This window comes from Schistocerca americana, chromosome 9 (genome assembly GCF_021461395.2).
Source record: "Schistocerca americana isolate TAMUIC-IGC-003095 chromosome 9, iqSchAmer2.1, whole genome shotgun sequence".
NCBI lineage: Eukaryota > Metazoa > Arthropoda > Insecta > Orthoptera > Acrididae > Schistocerca > Schistocerca americana.
Window position 1 is genome coordinate 107,172,673 of NC_060127.1, and position 8,015 is coordinate 107,180,687.

The window sequence follows — 8,015 nt, forward strand, 5'->3', positions numbered from 1 at the left end:
GGAACTGACGGATGACGTCAAAAAAGTACAAAGAAGGGCAGCTCGTTTTGTATTATCGCGAAATAGGGGAGATAGATGATACGTGAATTGGAGAGGCAATCATTAAAACAAAGGCGTTTTTCGTTGCGACGGGATCTTCTCATGAAATTTCAATCACCATTTTTCTCCTCCGATTGCGAAGACTTTATGCTGGCAGCCACCTACATAGGGAGAAATGATGATCGCGATAAAATAAGAGAAATCAGGGCTCGCACAGAAAAATTTAAGTGCTAGTTTTTCCCGCGTGAAGTTCGAGAGGGGAACGGTAGAGAGACAGCTTGAAGGTCGTTCATTGAACCCTCTGCCAGGCACTTTATTGTGAATAGCAGAGTAATCACGTAGATGTAGATGTAGAAGTCTGGTGCGAGCCCAAATTATGGTAATGGAGTGAAACACGGTAGATATCCTGACGCATTAACGTTGAACCGATTTCTGGCGCTGTGAATGCGAGGAAGACGAACAGAAATGTTTCCATATGTAATGAACTGGGAACAGGACGTTGGTAGAAAAGGCACAAAAATTAGAAAGGCGTAATGTTGATTTTATTATTAACCGCCACTTACAGAATTTGTTCAATATGAGCATCGAAGACGTCAACGAGATGCTGTGCAGGGCACGACTCACATCTGGTGGTCAAAATCGGTTCAGCAGTTAGCTGCCACATGATAATTGCAGCCCTCAATGGACCCCCATGAGTAGCACTCCGTCTTCAGGCCACAAGTGGCCCATCCGGAGTATCCGACCGCCGTGTCATCCTCAGTTGAGGATGCGGATAGGAGGGACGTGTGGTCAGCACACAGGTCTCCCGGTCGTTATGATGGTTTTCTTGACCGGATCCGCTACTATTCGGTCGAGTAGCGCCTCAATTGGCATCATGAGGCTGAGTGCACCCCGAAAAGTGGCAACAGCGCATGGCGGCTGGAGGGTCACCCATCCAAGTGCCGACCACGCCCGACAGCGCTTAACTTCGGTGATCTCACGGGAACCGGTGTATCCACTGCGGCAAGGCCGTTGCCTCCCGCATGATCATCTCTATTTTAATTACAACCGCCCAGTAAGTGTACCTGAGTGTAAACACTATGTAGCGATATGAAATGGGACGACAACATTGGTTTATTGGTAAGTAAAGCAGGTGGGAGAATTCGGTTCATTGGTAGAACACTAGCGGAATGCAATCAGTCCTAGAATATTGCTCAGGTGTGTGGGACTCGTAGCAAATAAGACTTCCAAAGGATACAGATAACGGCAGCACGATTGGTCACACGCTCCTCTGACCTCTGGGCCAGTGTCACTGAGATTCTGGAGATACTGAACTGGCTGACTCTTCAAAGATATGCGTTAACTATCCTCAGAAACCCTGTTAACGAAGTTGCATCATAAATCTAAGAATATACTACAAGCGCTATAAAATGGGACGATCACGTAAAGTAGGTATTAAAACACATTTGTTGTAAGGATTCTCCAGAAATGCTATGCCCCTTTGTAGGATATTGTACGCGGGTAATCCCAAAAGTAAGGTCTCCTATTTTTTATAAGTACATAGAGCTGTTTATTTCAACGATGGTTTACATCAGTTTACAGCTAGAAGATTTAGCTATTTTTCGACATAATCACCATTTCTGTCGATGTTTCTTTTCGTAGACGCTGTGGCAGATTTTGTATGCCCATGTCATACCAGCTCGTCGCCATGCTGTTCAGAAAGTTATGAACCTCTTCTTTCACCTCGCCGTAGGAGCTGAATCGCTGGGATCACAATTAACGCTGGCAGGTACTGTGAGGCTCTGAAACAACTCAAACGGGCAATTCAGAACCTGAGAAGAGGAATGTTGAGCAAGGGCGTACACATTCTCCAAACAACACTCGTCCACACATCGCTCGGCAAACCGTTGCTCTCTTGCAACAGTTTCAGTGGAACATAATCACCCACCCACCCTATAGTCCTCACTTGGCGCCCAGTGACAATCACCTGTTCCCTAGGTTAAAACAACATTTTGACTCCGACGACGAGGTGAAAGAAGAGGTTCATAACTTTCTGAACAGCTTGGCGGCGAGCCGTTCTACATGGGCATACAAAAACTGCCACAGCATCTACAAAATAGTATCGACAGAAATGGTGATTATGTCGAAAAATAGCTAAATGTTCAAGCTGTAAACTGATGTAAACCATTGTAGAAATAAACAGGTCTATGTACTTAGAAAAAAATAGGAGACCTTACTTTAGGGACTACCCTCGTATAACACACGTATCACCCACTTTTGTGCCAGTGTTAGCTATAAAATTTTCGAGACTTCCACTGGTTCCTCAATAAGTTAAAAAAGTAGACAAGTAACTTTATAAAAATTATAATGCGGAGTTGGAGCAACTTAAAATACACTCCTGGAAATTGAAATAAGAACACCGTGAATTCATTGTCCCAGGAAGGGGAAACTTTATTGACACATTCCTGGGGTCAGATACATCACATGATCACACTGACAGAGCCACAGGCACATAGACACAGGCAACAGAGCATGCACAATGTCGGCACTAGTACAGTGTATATCCACCTTTCGCAGCAATGCAGGCTGCTATTCTCCCATGGAGACGATCGTAGAGATGCTGGATGTAGTCCTGTGGAACGGCTTGCCATGCCATTTCCACCTGGCGCCTCAGTTGGACCAGCTTTCGTGCTGGACGTGCAGACCGCGTGAGACGACGCTTCATCCAGTCCCAAACATGCTCAATGGGGGACAGATCCGGAGATCTTGCTGGCCAGGGTAGTTGACTTACACCTTCTAGAGCACGTTGGGTGGCACGGGATACATGCGGACGTGCATTGTCCTGTTGGAACAGCAAGTTCCCTTGCCGGTCTAGGAATGGTAGAACGATGGGTTCGATGACGGTTTGGATGCACCGTGCACTATTCAGTGTCCCCTCGACGATCACCAGTGGTGTACGGCCAGTGTAGGAGATCGCTCCCCACACCATGATGCCGGGTGTTGGCCCTGTGTGCCTCGGTCGTATGCAGTCCTGATTGTGGCGCTCACCTGCACGGCGCCAAACACGCATACGACCATCATTGGCACCAAGGCAGAAGCGACTCTCATCGCTGAAGACGACACGTCTCCATTCGTCCATCCATTCACGCCTGTCGCGACACCACTGGAGGCGGGCTGCACGATGTTGGGGCGTGAGCGGAAGACGGCCTAACGGTGTGCGGGACCGTAGCCCAGCTTCATGGAGACGGTTGCGAATGGTCCTCGCCGATACCCCAGGAGCAACAGTGTCCCTAATTTGCTGGGAAGTGGCGGTGCGGTCCCCTACGGCACTGCGTAGGATCCTACGGTCTTGGCGTGCATCCGTGCGTCGCTGCGGTCCGGTCCCAGGTCGACGGGCACGTGCACATTCCGCCGACCACTGGCGACAACATCGATGTACTGTGGAGACCTCACGCCCCACGTGTTGAGCAGTTCGGCGGTACGTCCACCCGGCCTCCCGCATGCCCACTATACGCCCTCGCTCAAAGTCCGTCAACTGCACATACGGTTCACGTCCACGCTGTCGCGGCATGCTACCAGTGTTAAAGACTGCGATGGAGCTCCGTATGCCACGGCAAACTGGCTGACACTGACGGCGGCGGTGCACAAATGCTGCGCAGCTAGCGCCATTCGACGGCCAACACCGCGGTTCCTGGTGTGTCCGCTGTGCCGTGCGTGCGATCATTGCTTGTACAGCCCTCTCGCAGTGTCCGGAGCAAGTATGGTGGGTCTGACACACCGGTGTCAATGTGTTCTTTTTTCCATTTCCAGGAGTGTATATAAAAACAGTTACTTACCAAATACTTTGCATTAAAATTTTATGGAAACTTAATGAAAACATTTTAAATTCCGTACCTCTTAACGTCCACTAAGAAACCTGGAGCGGAGCGGCCCAATCTAGAGTACTACTGTTCTGGTGTTTTGAGACCTAATCGGGAAGGTGACAACAAACACCGAACAAATTCAGAAACGCGCCAGTGGGACAGTAGCAGGACGGTCAGGTCGTGCTGCCATCTTGTCTCCTGCATAGGTAACACGAGAATATCACAGAGATCACAGTACGTGCAAAGGCACACAGACAGCTTTTTCCTTTCGGTCAGTACGTGAATCGAGTACAACAGAGTATTTCTAATATCGGTACGAAGAACACTGCGCCAAAACTCATCAAATTAATCAAAAATTATGCAAAACTAGAAGAACTATTAAAATATGGTTGACTTTATCATCACTGTCACCTCTGTGCTATCGAGCACGACATTTTAAAGGCCGTACAGAGTTTTCGCAAGGCATTAATAATATGTGATTTATAGCCAGGTGTTGACAGATGTGAAAATTACCGAACTATCGGTTTAATAAGTCAAAGCTGCAAATTACTAACACGAATTCTTTACAGACGAATGGAAAAACTGGTAGAAGCCGACCTCGGGGAAGATCAGTTTGGATTCCGTAGAAACATTGGAACACGTGAGGCAATACTGACTCTACGACTTATCTTAGAAGAAAGATTAAGGAAAGGCAAACCTACATTTCTAGCATTCGTAGACTTAGAGAAAGCTTTTGACAATGTTGACTGGAATACTCTCTTTCAAATTCTAAAGGTGGCAGGGGTAAAATACAGGGAGCGAAAGGCTATTTACAATTTGTGCAGAAACCAGATGGCAGTTATAAGAGTCGAGGGGCATGAAAGGGAAGCAGTGGCTGGAAAGGGAGTGAGACAGGGTTGTAGCCTGTCCCCGATGTTATTCAATCTGTATATTGACCTAGTAGTAAAGGAAACAAAAGAAAAATTTGGAGTAGGTATTAAAGTCCATGGAGAAGAAATAAAAACTTTGAGGTTCGCCGATGAGATTGTAATTCTGTCAGGGACAGCAAAGGACTTGGAAGAGCAGTTGAACGGAATGGACAGTGTCTTGAAAGGAGGATATAAGATGAACATCAACAAAAGCAAAACGAGGATAATGGAATGTAGTCGAATTAAGTCGGGTGATGTTGATGGAATTTGAATAGGAAATGAGACAGTTAAAGTAGTAAAGGAGTTTTGCTATTTGTGGAGCAAAATAACTGATGATGATCGAAGTAGAGAGGATATAAAATGTAGACTGGCAATGGCAAGGAAAGCGTTTCCGAAGAAGAGAAATTTGTTAACATCGAGTATAGTTTTAAGTGTCAGGAAGTCGTTTCTGAAAGTATTTGTATGGATTGTAGCCATGTATGGAAGTGAAACATGGACGATAACTAGTTTGGACAAGAAGAGAATAGAAGCTTTCGAAATGTGGTGCTACAGAAGAATGCTGAAGATGAGATGGGTAGATGAAATAACTAATGATAAAGTATTGAATAGAATTGGGGAGAAGAGGAGTTTGTGGCACAAATTGACAAAAAGAAGGGACCGGTTGGTAGGACATGTTCTGAGGCATCAAGGGATCACCAATTTAGCGTTCAACGGCAGCATGGAGGGTAAAAATCGTAGAGGGAGACCAAGAGCTGAATACACTAAGCAGATTCAGGAGGATGTAGGTTGGAACTAGTACTGGGAGATGAAGAAGCTTGCACAGGATAGGGTAGCGTGGAGAGCTGCATCAAACCAGTCTCAGGACTGAAGACCACAACAGAAACAACAACAACAACAACAACAACACATACAGCTAGCTACCTGGGTGATACCGCATTAAGTTAGGAAACAACACAACACTAAAAAGTTGTGTGCCAAAGGGATAACAGATTGTTTTAGTAGTCTTTTGGTAAAAAGTTAAATACAGCTAGGAGCTTATAGAAAATAGATCTGAGAAATTGAGCGGGTAACTTATTGATAAACACTTCATTCCGTAAAGCAGTGCCCTTCCATTTTCGTTTTACAACGATACTGAAATCTCCAAGACATTGGTGTCACACTGGAGCTCGAATGAAATATCTTTGTGATTTGTAGACCGCAGTGGCAGGTGGATCAGTGTTGCTACATTCAGCCTACCAAGCAGGGCGAGACTCTACGTTTACCTGCAAAACTAGCAACACAGCTCCCACATGGCCCTCGGGAAAGAACGGCGATTGGCCGGCGGGTGGCCCCTACCACTCGACTCGCTGAAACGTCAAGTTGCTTTGATCAGAGTATAGAAGACCATGTCTCTGCACACGTGGCGACCTTTGTTCACTACGTGTTGTAATGAAAGAAATACACTACCTGCCAAAAAGAGCACCCACTCACATGATTGAACGTGAACTTCATACACCCACAGTGATCAGCCAGAACATTACGACCAACTACCTAATTGGTGGTTTGTCCACCTCGAGCACGGATTATACAGCGACACGTCGCGCCATGGAAGCAGTGAGGCCTTGGTAGGTCGTTGGCACCACATCTGCACACACAGGGCACCTAATTCCAGTAAATTCCGCGGAGGGGGATGATGAGCTCCGACGCCAAATTCAATCACGTCCCAGATGTGTCCAATCCGATTCAGATCTGGTGAGTTGGGGGACCAGCACATCAATTGTAATTCGCCACAGTGTTCCTCGAATCGTACATTACACTCCTGGCCTCGTGGCATGGCCCATTATCTTGGTGAAAAATGCCACTGCCGCTGGGGAACATGGTCGTCATGAAAGGGTATACATTGTCTGCAACCTGAGCACCACACACACTGCCCGTCACGGTGCCTTGCACGAGCTCCACTGGACCAGTGGATGGCCACTTAAATGTCCCCCAGAGCATAATAGAGTCGCTGCCAGCTTGTCTCTGCCCTGCAGTACAGGTTCAAAACGGTCAAATGTGTGTGAAATCTTATGGGACTTAACTGCTAAGGTCATCAGTCCCTAAGCTTACACACTACTTAACCTAAATTATCCTAAGGACAAACACACACACCCATGCCCGAGGGAGGACTCGAACCTCTGCCGGGACCAGCCGCACAGTCCATGACTGCAGCGCCCTAGACCGCACGGCGCAGTACAGATGTCAAGAAGCTGTTCCTTTGGAAGACGACAGATTCACGCCCTTCCACCAACATGATGAAGAAGGTATCGGGATTCATCAGACCGTGCAACACTCTGCCACTGCGTCAACATGCAGTGTCGATGTTCACACGCCGATTTAAGTTGTAGTGGCCGATGTATTGGTGTTAACATTGGCACATGCACGGGTCATCGGCTGCGGAAGCCCATCCTTTGAGAGTTCGGTGCACTGTGTGTTCAGACGCCCTTGGATTCTGCCCAGCATTATAGTCTGATTTGAATTCCGCCACAGTTCGCCGTGTGTCCTGTTTTAGCAGTCTGCCCAGTCTAAAACATCCGACATTTGTATTGAAGCTTGACCATCCAACCACACAACGGGTGGATGTGGTTTACCCTTGGTTTCGACAGGTGTTGAAGATGCTAACCACAGAACTCCTCGAACACGCAACAAAAACCGTGCAGTTTTTGAAATGCTCGAGCAGAGCCTCTGGACCATCCCTAACTGCACTCAGTCACGTTTTCCGTATTCTGCACACGGATAGGATGCTCGCTGGTACTATACGCACAATGCGTGTGTCTGACAAGCAGTCGTTCCTCACGAGGTAACGCTGGTACCGCCTGGACGCGTTTATGTCAATAGTAGGTTGGTGGTCCTAATGTTCTGGATGATTCGCGTATAATCGTGTAAACAATGGTGTAGGGTCGCAGTTCACTGTGATGGGTAGAATAACCACCAGATCGCATTGCGTTTGTTCATGTTTAGCGTCGTTAGAAAGCCTGGTAGTATACAAGAGCTGTATTTCGACTGATGCGGCAGTTCGGAAGCACAGACTGCTGATGAGTGGCATCACATTGTGAATCGCAGTTCTCCACCACACCCGATGACCATCATCAGTGAGTACGGGAAAGCTTCTGTTCTTTAAATGCTTCGGATAGGCAAAGTGGTGTGTCTCCTCAGTCATAGAGTGGGGGGCTGTCAGATGTGACTTCAGCTCACGGCTGGTAATGAT

General features: G+C 47.2%; 1 pseudogene; it reads right to left on the reverse strand.

The window, feature by feature from the left end:
* Nucleotides 1–938: 938 nt before the first annotated feature.
* Nucleotides 939–1,055, reverse strand: LOC124551445 (annotated as a pseudogene).
* Between the last annotated feature and the right edge of the window lie 6,960 nt (nucleotides 1,056–8,015).